Raw genomic sequence first — 26,345 nt, 5'->3', positions numbered from 1 at the left:
AGGCCTCAGACCCCTCCAGGCCCTCTGCCCTGATCAGAGATACTTGGGTTCCTCCAGGGAGGTGGGCCTTGGGGCAGACACACACAACCACCCACCCATCTCCCTCCTGGAGTAAGCAATGGATACGCACACGGGAGAGAAAGAGAGGGAGGACTGATGCCCCCAGACTGATGGAGGAGATGGGAGTGGACACCAGAATCCCTCCTCTGCCCCCACACGGGATATTTGTCCTTAAAGAATGGGTACCCCAAGAGCCGAGGTGGTGACAAGACTGCCTCGTGGGACACTTATATCCCAGACTGGAGCGCCAGTTCAAGTCCAAGCTATTCCACTTTCAAGCAATCCAACTCCCTGTCAGTTCATCATGGGAGGGGGCAGATGATGGCCCAAGTACTTGAGGCCCTGCCACCCACAGTGGGAGACCTGGATGCAGTGCCTGGCCCAGCCAGCTGGCAAGTAAACCAGCAGATACAGGATCTCTCTGTGTCTTTCTGTATCTCTGTGTGTGTGTGTGTGTGTGTGTGTGCCTTTCAATTAGATGAAAATAAATTCTTTAAAAAAGAATGAGTGCTTTAAAGGGTCCAGGTCCAGAGAGAGTCTCAGTGTTCCTTCAGGACCGGCTACAACAGAAAAGAATCACCTATGTAAACAGCAAGGCCATCTAAAAGAAAGTAAAGTCTTATAGGCAACCCAGGATGACTGCCTGGAGGAAGAGCAATATCTAAACCACTTTGTAAAGGAAATCTGAGTTTTGTGGAGGCTACTAAGCAACAATTCCCATGTTTATTGTCTTCTAGAATGTTCCCTCTGTGGTCAGGAGCTGTAACATTGAAAAAGCAGAGATCAATGGGTGACAGATAACCTGGAATAGGGAAAGATTAGGGAGAGGGCTGGAATGTGAGGAAAGAAAAGTAAATCTGATCTCAAATCCAACAACACTGCCTTGCTTCACTTCATGACTGTAATTGAATGGGGTTTATAAGTGAGGACAGTGTAAGCCAAAACGCCATGCCCTGGGATGAGCATATCAGCTGCCTCATAATTACAGACTACCACATTGGTCTGCGTGGGCACTGAGAACTGACAGGCAGGTGCACCTTCCTCCAAGACGCAGGACGCCGCAGCAGTAAAGGTACAGCAATGCATGGCAGTGAGCCTTGTCGCTGGCCCTGGCTCAGGGCCTCGGCCAACGATCTGGGCCCAGCCCTGGCTCAGTGGCACGGCCAAAGAGGAACAGCCAAGCCCATTGCTCAGCCTCCTCGCCCATGTGAGGGGAGCACAGAGCAGCTTGGCATCTGCTGATTTTGCCATCTGATCTGGCCACTCCCTTCCAAGAACTTTTTTTTTATATTTATGTAATTATTTGAAAGGCAGAGTTAGAGAGAGAAGGGAGAGTTGGGGGTGGGAGGTGGAAGGTGGGGGTGGCGATTTTTCATCTGCCCAATGACCAGGACAGGTTGAAGCCAGGATCCTAGAACTCCATCTGGGTGTCCTGTCCCCCAGGTACATTAGCAAGGAGCTGGATTGGAAGTGAAGCAGCTGGGACTTGAACCAGTGTTCATATGGGATGTTGGCAACACAGGCAGTGGGTTAACCCACCATAACACCGGCCCCATTCCAGGCACTCTTTGTTCCAGCTTAACTGAGCTGCTTGCTCCAGCCTGCAGCTCCCAGACCCTGGTTTTCCTGCCCAGGCCACTTCCTTTCTTGAAATGCCTATAGTTTGCCTATGCTAGGCATGGCTGTTGCGGGCACTGTCTGCCTTCTACTATCCCTTCAAGCCCTACCTCTATGGCCTCACCTCCACAAAAGCTTTGCTGATTCCTCATCAGGTCCCTTGAGCTAAAGGTCATCTGCTATCCTCTGGGCCCTTGACCTGCAGTTCCCTTGTGGTCACATATGTGGGGCCTGATGTCTCTTCCCAGATGGGGGCAAAGATGATCAGCCCTTCTTCACTTCAACTCCAGGAATGTGAACTGAGCACCTGTGGGGTAGCAGGCAGAGCACATGACTGAGGGAGGACGCCCCCAGCCCGGCAGCCAGGAGCCTGCATCCCAACAGGAGGGCCAACACCTGGACAGCCTGGCGCGCTGCCTCTCTGGCCTGGCTCAGTGCTCCTCCTACAGTTTTAGCCCAGAATGTGATTCTAGACCAGGTGACTGGAAAGTGCTTTATTTGTAGCTGAGTGCTGGGTGATGTGACTGGGAGGTGGTTGGAAGGAGGTCCCACAAATACCCCTCAGTGCTCAGTCACTCGGCCTGGGCCTCCTCAGAATGGCAGATGCACCATGGGTCATGATATTGGACCGATCTGGAGGCCCAGGGGAGCCCGACCCAGGCGGAGTGCAGGGAGAACATGCAGCTCCAACCTGTGGGCGGCTCCTGAGTTCCAAGCGGCCAGACACAAAGACACACACGGTTCATGTCTGCTTCACACAGTTTCAGGGCATCGCCTACTCTCAGAAGCCCATCCATGTGCACCTGCACCGCTCTTGACCTAGCAGGGGTGGGTAACCTTTTTTTCCTACCAAGGGCCATTTGGACATCTGTAACATCATTTGCAGGTCATACAAAATGATCCACCTAAAAATTTGCCTGTTGAAGATGTATTGGATTTTGTGTCCTGTATGTGGTTGGCTTGGCAGAGCCAGGCCAAATGATTTCTCAGGTCAGAAGTTCCCAGCCTTGAATGGGTCCCTTTAAGTGGTTGCCATGGAACCACAGGCAAAAGGCTTGGGGAGCAGGGTGCTCCAGGAAGTGTGTGTCAGATTCATGAATGACCACGTCCGATGAGGCCAAGATCTCCATGTCTGCCGATGGCTACTTCCCGTACTCCCTGGTACCCCACATAGTAGCCCTCAGCCATAGCCCTCCCAGCCCCTGGCATCATGGCATTTGTGGGGTTCAGGGTATGCTCTGCTTCTCAAAAACATCGACTTCCAACAATTTGCCTTCAAGCCCTAAAACTCTACCATTAAAACAACATCCTTTGGAAGCAAGAGCTCAGGGTGCCTGAGTCTATGGGGCCCTCTTCTCCTTCTAGGGGGGGCTCCAGAGTTAAGGACAGATGCTTGGGGTAGGTGGGGACTGGGTACCCGAAGGTCTGGAGCATCACACCTGGGCTCTGCCTCCCCTGAGGGTGACATTCGAGCTGTGCAGAACTGCAGAGGTCTGGAGACCGATCGCCAAGAAAACACCACCCTCGTGAGCTGGCAATACAGACATATACAAAATCCTGGAGAACTGTCTGTGAGGGAGTGACAGCTGTCAGAGCCCTCAGTCACCAGCAAATTTGCATTTGTTCAAGCAGGAAAGGGTTTCCCAAAAGGGCTATGGAGGGAAGAGGCTGAACATTTACTGGGATTCTATTATGTACCAGATGGGTCCCACCTACTAGCTCATTTAATCTCCACAATATAAGGGAAAGAAGGTATAATTTCCTCCATTTTTTTCTTTTTTTCTTCTTTTTTATTTATTTGACAGGCAGAGTTAGACAGTGAGAGAGAGAGAGAGACAGAGAGAAAGGTCTTCCTTCCGTTGGTTCATCCCCCAAATGGCCGCTATGGCTGGCACTGCGCTGATCCGAAGCCAGGAGCCAGGTGCTTCCTCCTGGTCTCCCATGGGGTGCAGGGCCCAAGGACCTGGGCCATCCTCCACTGCACTCCCGGGCCACAGCAGAGAGCTGGACAGGAAGAGGAGCAACTGGACAGAATCTGGCGCCCATATGGCATGCTGGTGCCTCAGGCAGAGGATTAACCAAGTGAGCCACGGTGCCGGCCCCTCCTCCATTTTCAAGGATACACAGCCAGCCAGGTGTAGAACCCAGATTCAAATTCAAGGGGGTCAGTTTTCAACCCCCAAGAGCTTTCCTACTGTACAGTATGTGGTTTTTGTTGTTTTCAGGCCAGAACACAGATGGGGCTTTACAGAGCAAACACTGAATTTGCATCACCATGAGGAGAACAAATCACTTTTCAACATATACAGCCTTCAGACCCCTAGGGCCTTCACAAGAGCTGAAAGGGGGAAGACGTCCCCGGACAGCATGGGTGTCAGTCCTCCAGGGGCCAGGATGCTGTTACGATGCACACGGACAGCAGGGTTGGAGGCCTGGAGGAGCCCAGGAAGGCTGGCCCCTGTGGCTCCGGGGGAACTCAGATGCGCATGTTCCTTGAGGAACACGAACATTACCAATCCAGGGAGCATTCACTTCCAACACTCTCATTATTTCAGTTACTTATTTTTTCCTTTTTAGAAAGTATCTTCACTTACTTTGCTTCTTTGGCTTTGCCTGTTACTTCTGTGAACAAGCATACTTTCAGATACCATCATCATCCTCCTCCTCACGGCTAACACCCAGGAATTCCTCTGCAGTCGAAAAAGCACTTTCCCAAAAAGGCAGATCATGATTAAGAGCCATCACCAAGGCTTCGTCAGAGTCCACAGTGAGATAACTCCTTCTTCTGTAATAAACAACTTTGGCTATGTTTATTAACTTGCATTCCTGGATTTTTCCTCCTCTTTTTTTTTTGTAGATAAATTTAACTTTAATGAGATGATTTTGAATAAACCACTCTCCTACTGACCCCATTAGACACAGAAATAGGGATCAGCCAGCGTATCTCCATGTAAATCAAGATTTCTGCATAGCAATATTTGCAAACTGATAACTTTTAAGGTCTAGTTAGAGAGGTTGCCCAGACAAAAACCATTTGGAAAACACTTTAATAATAGCTTTTCTTATTTAATAGAAGGTTCTGCAGAAAAGATTTTGGCACCTCAAGTTGTCTTGTTGCTCATCAGCTATTATTATCGGGGTTCACACCAGAACTATGTCCTAAAAGCTCTTTAGCTCAGTTACATAAGCAGAATGGCATTGCAAAATCTCATTTTTAAAAGGCATTAGTCACCAGTATAACAAAACACATGCTCTGGACCAATAAAATTTAATGCTCAAATAAAAAATGCTTGTTTACACGCATTTTTATATGCCTTGCTATATAAAAGAAGCTGTTTTCATGAGATGTTTCCCTTAGGTCACTGGACACTCCTTCCCATTTTTCTGCTTCACATGACACCAGCCCATCCCACTGTCAATCACCCCTGGAAAGGAGGCAGAAATTCAAGAGGAGGAGCAGATCCAGAAGAGAAGACCTTCTGACTCAAAGCTACGTGGTAGCGCCACTTTCCCCCTCCCAGCCTGGGATGGCGTACAAAGAACTATTTCTACTGGCAGCTGATTATTGGAAGGGGCTTGAGCACATCTCTGTTCAAAACTCACCAGGTTGGGAACCCTGCAAGAGGGTCGCCCTCCTCTCCATGCTAGCAGTAAAGACAGCCAGATGCATGTATCAGGGCAAGGACAATGACAAAGGCTGGAGCTTCCTTTTTATCCCCCACTCCAGAGAACACTGCAGCACAATAACTTCTTGTGAAATCTGACTTATAGTGGGGGGGGGGGGGCGCTGAGGCACAGCAGGTCAAACTGCTGCATGCATGCTGGCATCCATGTGGGTGATGGGTCACATGCCAGCTGCTCCACTTCCAATTCAGCCTGCTTCTAACGTGCCTTGGAAAGCAACAGAGGTGGCTGCAACAGCCAGGGCTGAGTCAGGCCAGAGACAAGAGCTTCTTCCAGGTCTTCCACATGGGTGCAGGGGCCCAAGCACTTGGGCCATCTTCTGCTGCTTTCCCACATACATCAGCAGGGAGCTGGATCAGAAGTTGAGCAGCCAGGTCTTGAACCAGCACCCATAGAGGATGCCGGCGCTGAAGGTGGTGGCTTAACCCAGTATGCCACAGCAGCAGCTCTGGTTTGACAGATTTCTTACATGCATTTAGCTTCACAGGACACAACCCTGTCAGCATTCATAGTCTGGCAATCATGGAAATGGGTTTCCAGAGTTGAGGATGGAGTTTCTTGCAGTTAGTATTTTTCTTCTTGGTACTATAAACACAAGTAAGTGTTATATTATATAATATTCCATCCTAGTAAGAGATTGATAGGCTTTTTAAAGACCACTGTCCTAACAGATAAAAGAAGTTCATAGCTGGCACCGTGGCTCACTAGGCTAATCCTTCCCCTGCGGCGCCGGCACACCGGGTTCTAGTCCCAGTTGGGGTGCTGGACTCTGTCCCGGTTGCTCCTCTTCCAGGCCAGCTCTCTGCTGTGGCCTGGGAAGGCAGTGGAGGATGGCCCAAGGGCTTGGGCCCTACACCCACATGGGAGACCAGGAGGAAGCACCTGGCTCTTGGCTTTGGATCAGCGCAGCGCCAGCTGTAGCAGCCATTTGGGGGCTGAACCAACGGAAGGAAGACCTTTCTCTCTGTCTCTCTCACTGTCTAACTCTGCCTGTCAAAAAAAAAAAAAAAAAGTTCTAATCAAGGTCATTAGTGCAGAGAGGGACCACAAGGACAGAGAAATATACTCAAGAAACTGTTTTTTGCATGTGCGCACATTAATGCTTCTTTGCTCGCCTGAAAGCCTCGCAAATTCTGGACAAACGACTTCGCTGTCAGAGTTGGGAAAGAGACTGAAAAGCCAAAACGAAGCTGACACCATTTTTGGCCCACGATAACATCTTCTGTCTTCCAAAGCCCGTGGGTCCGATTTTGATGTCAGGGTGCGTAACTGTGCAGTGACAGCCCCCAGTGTGCTGGAAGAGGGAAGTAACCTTTCAGCTCTGCCGCACTCATTTTTCCCCACGAAGACAAAGACAGCCCAGGCCGAAATCACTTAGTGTCAATCAAGGGAACCAGATCAGCTCGGCGTTAATAATGAATTTGGTCACGTGGCCCCGTGGTGAGAGAAGTGCGAGCTAGCTGAGTACTCTTTCTATGCGACACCCCCAGCTTCTGTGTCAGGCCCCAGTGCTCCCAGCCCGGTTGGGAAGCAACCTGGTAATTTAATCTGCAACCCACTCTAACTGCTACACAGAGAGAGCTTTAAGGAGCGTGGAGTCTGGGCTTGGGGGCTGGTGTGTAAGCCACACCTGGGCCTGTCACGAGGGGTACTCCCAGATTTCATGGGGTCTGAGGCTTTTCCAGCTCACGCTCCCCTTTTCAGGAAAAGAACACAAAATTACAGACATAGAATGAGGAGCAGGGCCTTGGAAGGGGCCCCATGCCAGTGACAGTCCCCTGAAGCTTAGCTTAAATGACATCAGAGGCACAATGAAACCACACATTGTTGCCAGGGAAACCAAAAGAGGTGAGCCTCTTGCCTGTATCCTGGCTCCTGGATTGTCTGCTCCACGCGGTTCACCCTCTCTGTTCTTATGTAATCCTTGGCATTGTCTATGTCCTTGCACAAAGATGAACCACACAAAACTCTGCACAGTCATGGCCACGCAGCCCCTGGTCCACCTCAGATAAACACGGGATTGTGTTCCTGACAAGCACTGCTGTTCTGCCCCAGCTGTCCTCTATGAGGTCCACTTTGGAAAGCTGAGGAAATGTTCCAAATATCCCTAGTTTCCCCTAATAACCTGCAATGAAACCCTAGAAAAGGATAACCACAGACTCAATTATCAGAAGCAAAAATAATAGAATGACAGAATCGGGGAGGCCCTTCCAACAGTCACTTTAAGGTCACAAAAAAGACTACTTGTCCTATTTAAGTATTTATGAGCAAACTTAAAAAGCATTTTTAACCACAAATGGGAAAAATAAAATAGAGTTTATTCCCTAAAATGCAATGTCAGTTCAACATTTCAGAATAATATTGAATTAATGGACTAAAAAAGGAATAATTACAAGATCATCTCAACAGAAGCAGAAAAATTATTTCACGAAATTTAACACCCATTCCCAACACACCCTTACCGAGCTAGAAACAAAAGAAAATTTTCTGTTCTTGATAAAGTATATCAGCTAGAAACTTAAGAAAGCATCACACTTAAGGATGATCTTATTCTCCTATCTCGGGAATAAGATAGGAATGTCTATCACTATTTTCTCATATTGACTGAGAAGGCGTAGACGACTCAATGACAAGGAAAAGAAATAATAGAGGAAAGATTCGAAAGGAAGAAACAGAAGGGTCAGTATTTGCAGCCAACATAATTGTGTACCTAGAAAATCCGAGGGAACCATCTGAAGGGAATCATCAGAATGCACAGAGCTCTTTCAGTTAGGAGGCAGGTATGGCGTTAACATATGAAAACTGTAGCTTGCCTCTATTTCACAATAACTACCAAAAATATCATGAAAAACAGAGTCTGTTCACAAAAGCCACAAAACTACAAAATACCTAAGAATAAACTAAAAATGTGCAAAAACTAAATGAAAAAAAAGGATAAAATTTTACTAAAGAATATAAAGGAAATGTTCACATGTCTGGCTGAAAAGACTTGGCACTGTAAAAACATTCACTCACCCCAAGTTATTCCGTAAGTTCAGTGAAATCACAATCAAGTCCCCTGTGGGATTTTTCAAAGAACTTGTAAATGGATCCTAAAATTCTTCTGGAAGAGAAATGTGAAAGGATATCTAAGGGAATTTTGAAAAAGAATTTCTAAACACAAGAACATGGCTGTTCCAAATCTCTAAAGTAGTCCAATAAAGACTGGATGAGTTGAGGATGCGCAATAAGGAATTCCCAGATACATACAGTGCACAGAGCACAAGGCATCGCCAGGACCTTCAAGGATGTGAGGCCGCAGAAAGCAGGGGGGCTTGGCGAATGCAGCTTCTTGGTCTCCCCTCATTCTACCAAAACAGACCGGCTTGAGTGCTGGCCAGGGTCACCTACCAGGTGACGGGGAGCCCTGAACAGCATTTTCTGGAGGTCAGATGTCCAGAATGGCTTTAGAAAGCCACTTTTGATGAGTCACATTATCCAGACCTATTTTGAGGTTTCATTTCTTGCTTTATTGCTATTATGCCATGTTGTTGCACTGGGCACAAATTAAATGACAATAACCAGGCATCTCACGCACCAAGTTGTACTAAGACAACATTAACAGGCCCTGTGTGATGCCTGGCTATCCTCACGACTCATCCTTAAGCCCATCCTGTGCTGGACTACTTTAGACGTGCAGAAAAGCAGATTTTATCTTTCAAACCTCCTTTTCCAATTTTCAGGCAGGCAAGTCATTTATCTACAGGGTGGAGCTGAGCAGAACAAGCCTGGCCATTGGTTACCACAAAATCAAAACATAACATAAAACAACAGGAAACTAAACATTGTGATCTTGGTGCAAGGATTAAAAGTATAGCTCAATGGCCTGGGGAAGCAGTAGAAGATGGCCCAAGTCCCTGGGCCCCTGCACCCACATGGGAAGACCCAGAGGAAGCTCCTGGCTCCTGGCTTCGAATTGGTGAAACTCCAGCCATTGCGGCCAACTGGGGAGTGAAACAGTGGATGGAAGACACACACTCTCTGTCCCTCCCTCTGCCTCTCCTTCTTTCTCTGTGTAACTCTGTCTTTCAAATAAAATGAATAAATCTATAAAAACAAAACAAAAAAACGAAGTATAGCTCAACAGAGTGTAAAGGGGAATGCACAGGTAGGCACAAATATATAGGAATGCATTGTATGATGTGGGGAGCAACTGAGACTAGACTAAATTACTGGAACTAAGACTAATTCTATGCATCTGATCTCCCACAATTTGGCGCTGAGAGAGAGTGAACAACTCCTACGCAGCTGCCTCACCAATTTGACTGATAAGCTGCAGGAGCTGATCCTGCTCCTGATTGGAGGAGAGCAGCGTGCTCGTCGTGTGGGCAGCAGAGCATGGATTGGTGGGAGAGGACTATAAAGGAGGAGAGAGACAACATGCACCAGGAACATCTGAGGAACACCTGAGCAGCCCCCGAGAGAGCCGGCCGGAGGTGTGCCGCTCCTCCGCGGAAGCTGAAGCAGGGAAAGCGGTGGGGGTGCAGCCCCTCCATGGAGGTGGGGGGGGGGGCGGCAGCTAACCCGGGACAACATCGTTCTTCTGCGAGTGAGAGAACGGCAGCTAACCCAGGAAGCGCCGGGGAAAGAGAACAGCGCAAGGTTTAGTGTTGTTCCTCCGCAAATGGGGGAGCGACAGTATGATAAATGTGCCATTTCAAATCAATGAGGAAAGGGTAGGCTGACCATTCAAGTGGAATAGTTTGCTCTTCACTTGGGAAAAATGAACTTATAGTGTTAATTTTAACTAGTCAGAAATAAAAGTTCCAGAAGGATAAGTCTCAACACAATGCAAAATCATAAAACATTAGGAGAAAGTATTAGAGAATGCGGCAGGGAAAGCCCGTGCAAAAATCACAAAGAAAAGAGTGGTTAGATTTCACTTGGTCAAATCATAAAATTCTGTCAACATAGATCACCATATGCACACTGAAAGAAAAGCAACGGATTAGGACAGATATCTGAATATATCTGTTAGATACAAGAAATCTTCGAAAGTTCATGGAAAAATATGGATTATGAAAAACTATGGATTTTAAATTTTTTGTAGCAAAAAAAAACTTATCTTTAAAAATTTTGATAGGCAGAAGTAGACAATGTGAGAGGCAGAGTTTGCATTCTCTGGTTCACTCCCCAAATGCCTACAAGGAATTGGCCTGTGCTGAAGCCATGAGCTGGGAACTCAATCCAGGTCTCCCACCTGGTGGCAGAAACCCTATTCCTTGAGCCATCACTGCTGTTTCCCAGGATCTGCAATGGCAGGAAACTGGAGTCAGGAGTCAGAGACAGGAATCAAACTCAAGTACTCCAATATGGCACATGGCATATTAACTGCCAGGCTAAATGCCTGCCCTAAACCAATCTTTTAATTCCATCTTCCCATGAATTTTTTGAAGTATCCTCATACATAACAAAGAATTGCTTTTAAAAATATATAAGGAACACCTTCAAGAAAAAGACAAATTATAAAAAATGGGTGAAAGATAGGAACTGGTAATTCATATAAGATAAACTACAAGTTAGTACTACACATAAAAAATTACTGCTCACAATAGATTATATGACAGTGAAAAAAAATTTTTTGCTTGTGTTCAATGATATTTTCGTTTGTCTGAGAAACCTTTTTTTTCTCTTTTATTTCTGAAAGACATTTACATGGGGTAAAAAATGCTGGTTTGACAGTTTTCTTCCCCCAGCACTTTAAATATGTCACTCCACCATCTTCTGGATTGCATACTTTCTGACAAGGAGACTGCTTTAATTTTTATTTTGTCTCTGTGTGTATAATGCCTTTTTATCCATATCACCTCCAAGCTTTCCTCTTCTTTGTTTTTCCAACAATCTGAGTACAATATACATAGGTTATTTTGCTTTGTTTTTATTTTGCATTTATTCTATTTGGTGTTCTCTGAGCTTCTTAGATCCATGGTACGATCAACTGGAAAATTCTCAACTATTATTCTATAAAAGTATTTCTTCTGTTCTTTTCTTTTCCCCTCCTTCAAGAACTGTACTTTACAAGTATGGTAGACTATTTGATACTGTCAAAGATTTTACGTGTTCTGTTGTGGTTTTATTTCTTTTCCTTTTTGTACCTTCAGTTTGGGTGACTTCTACTGATCTAGCTGCATGCTCATCGATTCCTTCCTGCCTCAAGTCTGCTGTGAGCTCACTGAAGGCATGCTCCATCTCTATTGCTATGTCTTTTGTTTCTACCATTTCCGTTTGATTTTTTTCTTACTGCTTCCACCTCTCTACTATAGAAACCCATTTTCTATTGCATATTGGCCTTCTTTTTCCTTCAGTCTTTAACACATAAACAATAGCTATTTTAAATTCTCTGTCTTACTATTCCAACATCTGTGTTGCATCTGAGACTAATTCTATTGATTGCTTTGTCTCTTGACAGCACTTTATTTTTCCTTGCTGTTTTACATTTCTTTTTTCTTTTTCTTTTTTTTTTTTTTTGCTGAAAGCCAAACAACTTTTATATGATCCTAGAACTGACCTGAAAATGAACATGCCTTTTCCTCTGTGAGGCCTTACGTACAGGGGAATTTGTGTCAGTCTGTTCAGGAGATGCCTTGCGAGAGCCACATGTTTGATTTTAAGCTAATCATGGAATTCTGATCCCCTTTGCCAGTGATGGGTTTAATGCGGCATAGGACTGAGTTCACACCAATGACAGACAGAATGAAGGTTGCAGGGAGGAGTACAGGAAAGGTTCTCCTACATGACAACAAAAGAGGAATGTGGAAGAGACCCTCAACCCCTCCCAGCCTCGTCACCTTTCTGCCATGTTGTTTGAAGCTATGATGCCAGCCGTGACCATAATGGGAAACCAAGGGGACTCTAGAGAAACTGATCCAGAGCCCTAATGCGATTGAACTGTTTAATAAGTCAACTGTGAGATCACCAATCACTGGATTTCATACTGTATAAGATCATGAAAAACCCCTGTTGCCAGTCTAGTTTCTTATAAGGGAAGCTATCCAAAGAATATAATGCATAAAAAACATCCATTGGCAGAATTAACACCAGGCTCAAGGGTAGGCCTCTGCTTACCCTCCGCAAAGTTCTCATCATGTCTCTCCACCTCTGCAATGCCCCAGCAACATCTGACTTCTTCCTGTGCCCCCATGGCTTGTGCATGCTGTCTTCTCTGTCAGAAACTTTCATCCTCAAATCTTTGCCTAGCTATTCCTCCTCATCCCTTAAGTGTCACTTAGGGCATTGCTTTAGCAAAAATGTACCAACTATACTCTGCCCCCCACCCCAGTGTAGTTGAGTGTCCCTTATATTCTCCATGACACCCAGTTCTATCCCCTAGGTAGTGTGGTTATCATCTCTCACTAGACTGTAAGCTCTGGAGGCAGAGACCATGTCTACCTCATTCACTGCAAGTTCCCACAAGGAGCCCAAGGAATAATTTATTATTTATGAAATATTTATTGACTAATGAATGAAATCTTAGCATCTATAAAGGAAAAGAAGGTATACACATAAAATAGAGATAAAAATATAAGTCAGGGTATGCTAAGTATCCAATAACCTCCACTAAAGCTTAGGGGCATTAGATGGAGTAACTGGGAAAAGATTCCCAGAGAAGGGAGTGAGCTGGTAGTATTCCAGAAGGATGAGGACATTTCCAGCAGCGTGAGTGTTGAGGTGCTCGAAATAGGAACAGCGGGAATCAAGCAAGAAGGCTGGATCCAAGGTTCCAAGTTAGGCGAGTGGCAGAAGCAAGGCTGGCCCAGGTTTTTGAGAGCCAGCTAAGGGATTTGAGTTCTATTCTGTAAGCAAAAGGGAGTCCCTTAATGATTTCTTATGGGAAAGTGGCAAACAGAGAGTGGAGTTTTTGACTACTAAACCTTAACACAGTGTGGGATGGATGGGAGCTGATGGGCAGGAGCCATGGCAACCAGCGAGGCAGTCACCGTGCCTCTCCCACATGTGTCAGGAGACAGCAGTGTGCACTGAGGAACCACCCCACTACCATTTTTGTAGCCTTTGATTGTGGAATATGAACTGTGGTTATATAGAAAACAAATACAAAAGATACTTTGGGAAGACAAGTGGCTATGACTCCCCACGAGAAGCTGAAGGGATGCCCCAGGGAACCCGACACCCACAAGAACAAGCACTATGAGCCTCATTCTTTTCTGCTAGGGTTATGGGGAGAAACCGGGCTCAGTTTTGCAAATTCCAATGTCATCATTCATGGTTTGCTGTGTTGTCAACTGCAAGACAATTTCCAGTTGTCACTAAGAGCTGCAACTTTTCTTCAGACTGCAAAGTTCAGGTCAAAACAACACCAAAGTGGCTGAGGTGCTTTGCTCCAGAAGTGACTGTTAAGAAGGGGCGAGAGGACAGATATTCAAGTGAGATTTTTTTCTTTTCATCCCACAGCACTTTAATTATGGTAACAGTGTGAAAATTCCTGACACCTTTCAAGTGAGGTGATCAAAAGCAATTTTATCTTGCTCACTGTTTTATTTATATGCAGAAAATCTCTTTGGGTTTCAGCAAAAAAAAAAAAAAAAAAAAAAACAAAAAAACGTGAGATTTCTTATATATTTGTATAAAAGATATAAAAGATACCAACTTAGATACCTGACAGCAAGTCGTATTTTATCAAAACAGGAAGTCTTTATTTATTTATTTATTTGACAGGTAGAGTTACAGACAGTGAGAGGGAGAGACAGAGAGAAAGGTCCTCCCTGTGTTGGTTCACTCCCCAAATGGCCACCACAGCCAGCGCTGCGCTGATCTGAAGCCAGGAGCCAGGTGCCCCTTTCTGGCCTCCCATGTGGGTGCAGGGGCCCAAGCGCCTGGGCCATCCGCCACTGCCCTCCAGGGCCACAGCAGAGAGCTGGACTGGAAGAGGAGCAACTGGGACTAGAACCCAGCGCCCATATGGGATGCCAGCGCCACAGGCGGAGGATTAACCAAGTAAGCCACGGTGCTGGCCCCCAAAACATGAAGTCTTAAAATCACGCTATCCCAGTGCTTCCAGGCCCTCTTGGCTGTGAGCATTCCTGCCCAGCTCACCCAAGAGAAGGCCTTGAACTTTGCTGACCCTGTCGGGTCAAAGGCATCTCTCACACCCATCATACCTGTCACAGCTCTTCTTGACAGTCATGGGTGAGACTTAAGAAATTCTCCACAGGAAAGACTTCCAGGGCCAGCACTGTGGCTCACTTGGTTAATCCTCCGCCTGTGGTGCTGGCATCCCATATAGGCACCGGGTTCTACTCCCAGTTGCTCCTCTTCCAGTCCAGCTCTCTGCTGTGGCCCGGGAGTGCAGTGGAGGATGGCCCAGGTGCTTGGTCACCCGCATGGGAGACCAGGAAGAAGCACCTGGCTCCTGGCTTCAGATTGGCACAGCGCTGGCCGTAACAGCCATTGAGGGGTGAACCAATGGAAGAAAGACCTTTCTCTCTGTCTATAATTCTACCTGTCAAATAAAAAGAAGGAGAAGGAGAAGGAGAAGGAGAAGAAAAGAAATTCTCCGCAGGAAAGACTTCCAAACACAGAGTGCACCTTCCACTCACATCTGCAGCTGTGGCTGCAGTGGGAGCTTCCTGACGGAAAGGAGGGGATGTCCAACTCCCGCCCCGGAGCAGCCTCTCCTGGGGCTTGTCTTCCCCTCCTTTGTCCTCACCTCAAATTTCCCCTTGAGGAACCCTCTTCTGCCTGCTGGTACCCAGTGTCCTTGAACCCTCCCAACAATTGCTGCACCAGCCTGGCCTCCCCTGCAGGACTCAGTCAGCTGTGAGCCATGCCCAGAGGCCCCGGCTGAGAAGTCCAGTGTCACCACCACCCAGGAATCCTTAGACAGTCCATGAGGAGCCTTCAAAAGATGGCAGAAACTGGGACTGAAAGGTAAGCTCCTCTTAGGGGTGGGCCTTTGCAGTGGTTAAGTCTCTGCTAGGGACTCCCACATCCCAAGTCAGAGTGCCTGCTTCAAGCCTCGGTCTCTCTGTTTCTGATCCAGATTCCTGCTAATGTGCATCCTGGGAGGCAGTGGGTGATGGATCAAGTTCTTGGGTCCCTGCCACCCTTTGGAGAGACCTGGATTAAGTTCCCAGTTCCCAGCTTCCACCTGTCCCAATTCTGCTATTGCACGCATTTGGGGAGTGAAGCAGCAGATAGAAGATCTCTTTTCATCTGTCTGTCTGTCTCTGTCTCCCTCTGCCTTTCAAATAAAATGGAATAACAAGATAACTTGATTTGAAATCCATGCATTTGTGGGATCTTCAAAAAGTTCACAAAAAAATGTGTATGACCAAAAAATTATGCACGGGTTTCAAAACTTTTTTGGACTAAAATAAATTTAACTTTTAATTCCATTTCCCACAAACTTTCTGATGCACCCTCGTAGGTAGGTCTTGGTACTAGTGGGGGGACTTGGGACATAGCTCTGTGGATAAGGGAGGGGGCTACTGTACTTGAAAATGCTGAGGCCCATTTGAATCTGCAGCTCTGGGGAGAGGCTTATGTACCAGCTCAACTTCCAGAGCAGCCAGGTAACTGTGATCTGCAGCCCGGACTCAGAACCACGGGCTGGAGGACCTCTGAGATCTGCAGCCTGGGCTCAGAACCACGGGCTGGAGGATCTCTGAAGTTCCATCTTTCATAGTCCACGATTCTACGGACTGCGATGGCTCACTGGGGTGCCTCTCCCGTTCCTTGCACTGTCCCTGGAAACATGATGGCTTATCCCAGAGCGGCACTACTGTTCCAGGACAAGGACCTACAGATGGCCTGGCCGTGGTTGTCCAGGGATCTGCAGGGAGCTTCCAGGCAGCATCGGGGCTGACGGGAAAGAGCTGTGGTCAACTAGCAGGGTCTGCCGCAAGCAATGGGGAGAGACGGATATTCAAGATTTTTCTTAACCTGTCCTAATCCAAAGAGGGGACCACAGTGGGTGAGGCCGCAGACCCTGAGGGAGAACAGTACCGTCCCTTATTTCAGCTGCGGGCTGCGATGTAACAAAACATTGCTGCTCATAATGACTTGAAACGGGGACCATCTGCTCATGATGGTGCAGTTTAGATGGGGCTGTGAGTGCCAGCTCATCCGTGTTCCAAGTGGGCAGGGATGGATAGTGATTGGGACTGGAAGATCCATGTCCAGTGCCATGCCGTGGCTGGGGAGGCTGGAACAGCTGGGGTGGGGAGGTTGGCCAAGCCACCTTGTCCAGCAAGGCAGTCAGCCTTTCCTGTGTGACGTCTTAAGCTCCACAAGGGTGAACGTGGAAGCTGACGGGCCTTTGGGCCAAAGCAAGTCACGAGGGCAGCCAGGTTCAAGAAGAGAGAGGCAGCCTCCACTTCCAGATGGAAGGCCCACCGTGGTACCTAGGGAGAGGACGCACTGCTGGAGGTCATGGTCACACACAATTTACTACACCCCTGACTCAGCCCATCTGAGGGATCCCATTGTTTGCCTTCTGGTCTGAAAGTCATATCATAAAACACAAAGGGCATCTGTTAATATTTATGATTATCCATCCCTAACGTAAATTGCTTAAATGCTGATATAATCACATGCTGCATATTATATTCATAAACTTGTGTATTTACATCACTGCCTCAGCTTATATATAAATATTACCAAATGTGATCACAGTTCCATTAATATCTTCACCAGTGACTGTCAGTAGGAGACAGTAGTTGAATTTTAATCCAACAGTTCCTCGGAGGAATTGTATTTTGCTGTATATAATAGGAAATTCAGACTAGGGAAATAGCAGTTTCCTCCCACAGCACTGTTACCCTACAACCAGCTGGCAGACGGACGGCCTTCTAGATGTCAGCTTCAGGACATTGTGCATAGCAAGGATAAAAACAGGAACTGGAACCAAAGGCTTAAAACCGTCTTCTTCAGGACATGACAACCCCAGCTCCACTCTCACCCCTATCACACTGCACTTTCCTAGCTCGTCTGTCTCTCTCCAGGGACTGCATTCACCTGTCTTGGTCCTTGATAACCAGTCACAGTCACACTGTATGTTCCCAACCACTTTGTGGTGGCAACTGGCGGGGTGGGGGGAATACTCTTATCTTACATGAACCCCGGCCTTGAACTCCATACATGAAACAGCATGAAGAACAGTGTGATGGGGATACCTACTCCAAGTGGAAAGATTTATTATCAACTGAGTTTCACTTGTTTTAACACTGCAGCTCTACTACAATTCCAGAACAACTTTCCTTTGTTGTGTAAACAAAAATGAGACCGCTGGGTATTTTTACAAACCACAAGACAATTCATATGAAGGCCATGGAGGTACAGCTGACCGCTTCTCCTATGAAGTCTACTGGGGGAAAAATGACATGAAGGATGTCACTGCCGTGACCACAGAGCCTATTCCAGCCATTCATCCAACAAGCGTTTGCTGGGCATTTAATATGTTCCCAACATAGTGTTGGGCACTGAGAAAATGCAGAAAAATGAGGCTCCACTGTAGCTATAGTTGTCTGAGCTGGAGAAGCAGACACATAATCCGTACACTATATTATATTCACACATTGCATATCACATATGGAGAGTACTCTAATAACAGAAAATACTTACACAGCACTTATCATGATCCAGACATGGTTCTGCGTGCTGTAGTGTATATGAACTCGCCCCTCAGAATAACCTTGTGATATAGATTATTGTATTACCCCATTTTACACATGAGGAAGCTGAGGCACAGAGAGGCTAAATGACCTGGCCAGGGGAAGGGGCAGCGCTGGGGTTCAGAGCCCCATGGTCTGGCTCTGTGCCTCCACTGCCACACAGAGGGGATAGCGACCAGTAAGTCTGGCAGGGTTGGGGACGGTCTTAAGGCAAGAATGATACTGCCGTTTTAAAGGATAGGAAGAGTTCTCCCAGCAAAGACAAGACATTTGCAAACCTGAAGGCAACCTCCAGGGCAGGGAGCACGTGAGGACCAGTGAGAAGAGCAGTGAGGCTGTCGGGGGGGCGGGGGTGTGTGACGGGAGCTGTGCTGGAGGGACTCACCAGCGCTGAAGGCCCTACGTGCTACATCATGCGCAAGGCTCCATGCTGGGTCCACGTGGAGACAGCCAGCATCCCCACATCCCCTCCTTAGAGCCCTCATCCCTAATTCAGAACCACGTCCTCAGAATGACAGGCTGGAATCTGCGAGAGAGATGGAAAACACCAGTCACGAAATCCACGTGGCTAGTTTGTGTTTTCAAAGCCCTTCAGCACACTTTGTCTTAGCTACACTTCATGTTTTGCAGTTGAGAAAACAAACAGAAAGATAAGTTTCACCCAATAAATAAGGACAGAGCCAGGCCTCAGACCCAGGTCTTCAGATTCCTTATCCAATGTCTTCCCACCGTGGCTGACACGGTCCTGCCCTTCAGTGGGCCGCCAAATGCTCCAAGTGTCCACTCCACCAGCCCTAGGTCCAGAGGGCCACAGTCAAACAGAAAGGGGAGCAAGGGATAACATGCTGAGAAAACTGAGCCCCCAGAGGAGGCAAACGTACCCCTGGTGACAATGACACTGCAGCGGGATCCAGGAAACTGAAACGTAAGCCTCAACGTCACAGCAAGGTCACAACATGACCTGCAGGCCCTGTGTCCTCACCTGTAAAGCACAGGAAGAATGGTCAAGAAGACCCCCAAAAGGGCCTGTCCTGCCCCATCCTTCTCTGCCTCCTTCACTGCCGACACCCGGCTTCACAGTTTCAGGTACCTGCTGTTTGGGGGCCACTGCTGAGTGCCATGTCCCTCTCAAGACGAGTAAATGGGCTGTGCCCCAGAACTGGCTGCTTGGCCCATGGAGCACAGCCAGGGCCTGTCTCTATTCTGAGTTCCTCTCCTCTGTTCAAGTTAACTTCGAAGCACCCAACATTTCTGTGTCCTTGCAGGATCCACTTTGTAGCATGAAATGAGATATGTGTCTCCCTATTAATATCCTCACACCGTCTGGATACATTTTAAAAGCTCGCCATGTTCAGCAATCTGTGGGCCTGTCTTTGTTATTGTTGGTTGGAGTCTTGCATACTTGACTGAGAAGTTAGCACCAAATGCAGCATTATCTGATCAGGGAGGCATGCACTAGGAGAAATGGGTAAACTTCCTTTGCAAAGCAGACACCCCTGATGGGTTTTTCATGCTGCAGATAGGTATCAACTTGAATGAATGGCAGCCTCTGGTTCTCACCAGGCAAAGTGAGTGCCAGCGAGGTCATGGTGAGAGCAGCAGGCGTTGCAAGGATAATAACTCGGACTGAGTCTGCTGGGCCCGAGGAGAGAGCCATACAGCAGTGCCCATGTGCACTGGGTTCCTGAATCCCCTCCTCTGTTTTTGCAGGCCTTGGCGAGTGTTCAAAGTTGTACAGCCCTTACATCATTCCAGCTCTGTAGCACCTACCAGGTGACCAGGGCATATGCAATTATCTCCAATGACAAGAAGCTAAGGTTTGGTGAATGGCCAAGGTACAACGGAAGCGCAGGACAGGAACTCAGTTCTTCTAACAACTGGCACAGTGTCCTTTCCTCTGCACCTGCTGCCAAAACACTTGGATTCAAATGTGGACTCTGTGAAGGCAGACGGCTTTACTCACGTACGTGTCCTCTGCGCTTCACATGCAAACACCAAAAAACATTTGCTGAATTGCTTGAACTCTAACTTGGCTAATGAGAGAGGCTGGCCTTTATTAATTTACCTGAGGTAAGGACAGAAAAAAATCAAAATCCTTACAGTGCCTGCAAGGCCCTAGATGATATGGCCGCTGTTATCTCTCTGCCCTCTGCTCTCCCTATTGCTCGCTTCATGCTGTTCACTCGGTCTTCTGGCTGTCCCTTAGACATACCATATATACTCCTGCCCCAGGGTCTTTGCACTGCCTGGGGTACCCTTTCCCAGATATCTCCTTGGCTAACTTCCTCCTTTCCTTCAAGTCTATTTTAAACTCCACCTTCTGTATAAGGCCTACCCCAAACACCCTCCTTGAACATCTAATCCATCCTCCACTCCACTATTCCCAGTCACTTTCCCCCTGCTCTGTTTTATTCAATGGCATTATTGCCTCCCTTCCTTATCTTATTTTTGATGATTTTTATTTATTATCTGTCTGCACATTGGAATGTAAGCTATATGAGGGCAGAGATTTTTAACTCACTGATATATTCTGAGAGCCTAGGACAGTGTCTGGCACATCGGAGACCTTCAATAAATCTTACTGAATGAGTGAGTAAATTTGCATTACAGCACACTTCCATTGCTCAGAGAGGTATTTTTTCTGGTCCAGTCTGTGAACTATGCTGTGATGAGACTGACTCTATGCTTGGTACTACAGGGCTGACAGGGAGCAGGGACGCTGCTACCTCTGCTGCCCTCGTCACTGATCTCGTCTTCCACTGGGCATGGGCTTTTGACTCTAGATGGGCTTCTTGCCAAGAGGAATAGACAGGCAGATGGAAAACACTGGACAATTCATCCTTCAAGGCACACGATCAGAGGGCCTCTCCCATCTCAGGACCCATGAGGCATAGCGCCGAGGGTGCCCTGTAGAGCAATTCCAGATATTTCAAAATGTTTATTATTTATTTATTTCCATCTACTTGAAAGGCAGAGCAATAGAGAAAGATCTTCCATCTGCCAACTCAGTCCTCAAATACCCGCAACAGCCAGGACAGGTCAGGCCAAAGCCAGGAGCCAGGAGCTTTTTCCAGGTCTCCCACGTGGGTGGCTGGAGCTCAAGCACTTGAGCCATGGCCTGCTGCTTCCTTGAACATATTAGCAGGAAGTTGGATCAGAAGCAGAAGCAGGACTCACACCACACACTCCAGTGCGGGCTGTGGACATCCAGGAGAGGTTACCCTGTACAAGGCACACCCCGAAATGCGACATGTCAAGGAAGGTCAGGGTGTGGCAGCAGCACAGGAGCCAGGCCAGGGACTCAGAAGCAGGCTGGTGGCAGGAAGGAGAGTTCAGTGGCGTGGTTTCTAGACCCAGGCACAGCAAGCCTGTGCAGTAAGGTAGGGAGTGGAGCAGGAAGAATTTTCCCAGAACTTGTGGAACCATAGCAAGGATGCCAAGCCCAAATACAGGCAAGATGGCAAACTGGCTTCGAGCACTGGGCCATCCGGGCAGAACAAGCTGGCGTCACTGCTGCTGGGGGCTGAGATCCTGGGCTTGTCACCAGGCTGGGCCGGCTCTGGCAGCAGGCTGGTGCTGAGGAGGACTGGGTCCACAGCTCCGGCACACCAGTCTGGAGACCCTTAGGATCTCCTCGCTTGGCCCACGCCTGGTCCGTGAACAGGGGCAGCTGAACTGAAGGTGGAGTCAGGCACAGAGCCTCCCCAGCTGGGCAGAAAGGGAGGGAGGTGAGGCAGGGCTGGCCCCAAAGCTAGCCAGCTTCTTTCCAGAGAGGAATGGTTCGGTCCCCCTTATTGAACAAGTTTTCAGGGTCAGGGTCAAACCCACCCCCACCCTCCCACCCCCCCAGTTTTAGGAGGAAGGTCTTCCCTGGTCAAGCTCCATTTCCTCACCCTTGTTCCTGCAGGAGTACTGTGGGCCCGGGGGGGGGGGGGTCGGCCTCCCCGGTACACCAGGTTGGCAGGTGCCCAGTGGGGCACCCGCCCCAGCCCACTCTGGAAGGAGCAGGTCTCCGTCTGCCTCCTCCTGCCCCAAGGGCCCCGCCCAGGCAGGCTGGACTGGAGGGGACCGCAGCATGCATGAGCCTTACAGCTGGGCTGCCTCCCCTCCCTGGCCCAGCCAGGGCTGGTTTATTTGCAATAGGAATTTAAAAGTAAATATGCAACCTCCCCCTCCCCCCACTCAGCAGGAGGGGGCATGCGTCCCGCTCATCAGCTGCAGCGGGGGTGCCCTGTGTGCTGAGATCCTATCTGCATTGGAAAAGAGCAGAAATATTAGACGCGGCTAAATAAGAAAACACAGATTATTGCTGGAGACCCCTAAGGCCTACTTTGTCTGTGCAATAGTTTGTTTTACTTTTCACAGAATTTATTTTGGCTGCAGCCAGATTGATGGTGATTATATCTGAAATCCCTCCCACATCTCTGTCACATAAACACTTCGTTTAATTCAGGTTTGTAAAAATCTATGGGCCAACGGGGAGCCGGCTTTCGGATTAATTAGCAGATGCTAGCGCTGGGCATCTTGTCACAGGGTCCAGAGGCTCAGAGTCCAGAGGGGACAGGCAGGTGACCCCCAGCTCTGATCCTTTGGGCTGGTAAAGGACAACCGGGAAGAATTAGGTCAGGGAGAAGACAGCTGCTCACCTTGCAGTCCGGCTGGGGAGACAGATTCCGGGGCTGCAGAGTGGGCCCCCGTCACCCATCCGGACCACTCCGAGGTAGGACGGTCACAGGCGTTTTGAAGTCAATACAAAACAAACCCCCCCCCTCCTTTCTGTCGATAGCATCACTGCATTTGACACCTCCTGTGAAGGGGAAGGGCCTAAGGGGCTGGCGCTGGGGGCTGGGGGCTGGGAGAGGAGGGAGGCCCCTGCCCCAGCAGCTGAGGGGCCACAGAGGGTCTGGAGTGTTGGCAGCAGCGGCTTTCAGTCCCTGAGACCCCCAGACCGGCTGCTCCCCAGTGGCTGCTCGGGGCCTGCCAGTGCCGGGCAGGATTTCCTTCTGTCCGAGGGCAGCGTGTCCCTAACAGGCTGCAGATGCCTGCCAGCTGCTGCTCCCCTCTGCCACTGCAGGCCAAGACAAGAAAAGCACTATTTCCTTCCCCGCCTCCTCACTGCGCAGGCCGGCCTTGGGCATCGTTTGTTAACTGGGGGCTTCTGGGGCGAGCGCCCCTCTGCTCAGAAAAGCCACTTTCATTCTCCCTGCCTCAAGGGGTTCGTTCACCCAGGGGCCATGCTGAGGGTAGGCAGGACGTCCACCAGGGCTTTGGAGGCCTTCCTACTGCCTCACTCGTCTACACAAGGCTGTTCCATCTGTGAGACGGTCCCAAGTCTGGGCAGGTCCTGGCAGCCTGAGAAGGCGCACTGCTTGTCTAACCCCCCAGTAAGCAAGCCACTGTGGAGCCCCATTTCACAGATGAGGAGGGATGTGGACGGAGAGGTGCAGCAGTGTGCAGGAGGGAACTCAGCCAAGGAGGGCCTGAAACAGCGCGCGATCTGCGTCTGCCCAATTCACGCCCCAGCACAACCCCAGAAGGGACGCACGGCTGGAAGCGAGACGCCCCCACCCTCGCCTTGGCTGTGCCACCAACTAGGATGACCTGGATCAAGTCCCCAGCCCTCCCCACCCCAGGCCTCAGTTTCCTTCTGTATCGAGGATGGCGGGGGAGGGGGCAGCTCCCCAGGCCCTACCTGAAAGGGCTTCCTGCCTTAGGTTCCACTTCCAAATAACCACAAGAAATGGACCAACCCCAACAGCTCAACCTGCACAGGGACCGGATGCCAAAAACCAGCCCCAGCCATATCCAGTTACTAACCAAACACTTGTCTTTCTTTCCGACTGAAATTGAACGTGCCTGTCTGTCGCTGGGGGTTCTGGACCATGAGAGCTCACTTTTAACCCTTTCTCAACATAACACGTAAGGCACGGATTTGTTAGTCACAACTCTGCTCAGACCTCAGCTGGGGACACCCTTTGAAAAGACAGAGACTGAGGGAGTTTGGCTGAGCCTACCCTAATCTTTCCCTCTGGTTCCTTTTTCTAAATATCACTTTGTGAGTGTGATTATTTCACCTCCTTTGTAAAACAAAGGATGCATTGTTTAGGAGGGCTGGAGAAGAGAAGCTGCTTTGGGGAGGAGAGGGAGGTGGGACAGGGGTCAGGGTCAGGGGTTCTGTCTGGGTACAGCACGTGTGTTCCTCAAGGGAGAGCTGGGGAGGGCAGGGGCTCCTGGGAAACTGCCCTGCCCCCAGTGTGGACACCGGCCTCAGTAGGGAATGCCCAGCTGGTCTTTCTGACCTTGACTCCTTATGCCTCCCAACTCCCTCTCAGGGACAGCATCGGAGCAAGAATTTTGTTCTTCCTGCACTGATTTTGATTGGTTTCCAAGACTTTTGAAAGCTCCAGCCCAGGACCACAAACCAACCAACCAACCAAAGCAGCCCCAGGGGACAACACTGAAGGAATAATGAGAATCCGCATTCCCAAACTCTGGGGTTCACCCCTGGATTAAGCCTGTGCTGGTCACAGCCAGGAAACAGCCAGCCGAGCGCCGGCCTCTGGGCTCAGCCGCCCGCCCGGCAGAGCGTGTTTCCAGATGCAAGCTCTCTGCCTTTGGCACGGACTTCTTCTATAACAAAACCCACTTTGGGGTCATTCATCAGTGCATAAATGCACACCTGGGAGGTGGGGGACAAGCCCCCATTTTTCTGGCTTTATAAATACGGAACTCACATTTCTCCCATTGACGTTTTCCAAAGAATGATCGATTAGAGAGCCTTCCACCACGCAGCAGTTTCAAATAAATGAGAGGCGGCGGGGGCAGCCTCCAGCTCTCCATGCCCTGCGGAGGAAACAAGCTTCCCTTCCAGCCCCTTTATTTTAGGTGAGCAAAAGCAAAGAACCCAGCCTTGAGAGGGAAGTTCTGGCTTCACGCTCTCAAGCAAGTGTGTGTGCGTGTGTGTGTGTGTGCCTGTGTGTGTGTGTGTGTACGTGCGCACACACATGCTCTTAGTTCTCCGCTCACAACTCAGATGAGGAAACCCGGATGTCCACAGCACACAAAGCACTGTGGTCTCCAAGCCCAACTCAGTACCGGAAAACTGGAAGCCTTGAGTCTTGGCTCTGAGCGACTTCCCAGTGTCACCAGCAGTGGGGACCAAGGGCAACCTCTGTCTGCGGGCCAGTGGGAAGGTCTGGGAGAATGTGACCATTGCTGTCACCAGTGGAGACGCACTGCTTTGGGCTAACCAGGGAGGGTGAGGGTGGAGGTGGAGGTGAGAGAAGAAGGCAGCCACTGCTTCAGTTTCATGCCCTGGCCCTGCACAAGCCCCTCCTGGCTCCATCATTCTCCTGACCCGAATGGGAAATGTGAGGGTGCCTTGTGGGCAGTGCTCCTGCCACGGGGCTGACACAGTTAAGACCAGGTCAGCGCTAGCCAGAGCTGGCGGCCATGAGGCTGAGCTGGGAGCCGGAAGAGGTCAAATGGGCTGGCACGAGGGACGTTCCCATGGGCAGCTCTGTCCCGCTGAGGCCACGGGGACGAGCCCTGAGCAGGTGAGCAGGGGTACCCTGGTCGCTGCAGGTTCCTGGCACAGGCCTCTGCTCACATCATCAACCATCCTCTGGGACTGGCAGAGAGCAGCGCATACCTGGAGTAACCGTGCCGACGGCAGCCCTGACAGCCCACCGCACCTCTGACGAGCGCGCCAGGAGCACACCTGCAGCCTGGCAGGCCGCCGCGGCCTCCCGCTGAATTTCAGTCACAGCAGCTCCAGAATTCCAAGCAGAGGGCTCTCTTCGGGGAACCTGAATTCTCTTCCCAAACCGTTCACCAGCCGCACTGCGCCCTCCCCTTAAGCACCCTGGTCTTTCCTGCTCAAAGCTCCAGAGACAGTCTAGAGCTGAAAGGGGGAACACGAGGAGGAGGCGGCGGTGGCTCCTTCTGTCATCCTCCCTCACACCTTTCCCCATCACTCAAGACTCAGGTGTCCATGTCCTGGGCCGGGTAAACAGCGGAGGTGGAGAAGCCACGGCTGCTGAAGTTCTGGTCAGGACCCGACATGCAGCGCAGAGCACCCTGCGGTGGCCCAGGAGGCTTGGGGGACTCCTGTCCATGACTCTATGGCTCTACCAGGACCCCAAACTGTTCCATCATCACGGCTCCCTGCTTTCACTTAGGCTATGTTGCACACATGGACCCAAAGTCTACAGGAGTCCCCCAAACTCCTCGCCCAGCTGAATCGAGCAGCGCTTCAGCTCTTCCACTGGCCCTCCAGTCCCAAACATGTGAGGAAGCAGGCTCCAGACACCTGCC

This window comes from Oryctolagus cuniculus, chromosome 2 (genome assembly GCF_051225735.1).
Source record: "Oryctolagus cuniculus isolate XC-2025 breed Fujian yellow rabbit chromosome 2, ASM5122573v1, whole genome shotgun sequence".
NCBI lineage: Eukaryota > Metazoa > Chordata > Mammalia > Lagomorpha > Leporidae > Oryctolagus > Oryctolagus cuniculus.
Note: the sequence above shows the minus strand (reverse complement) of the source record.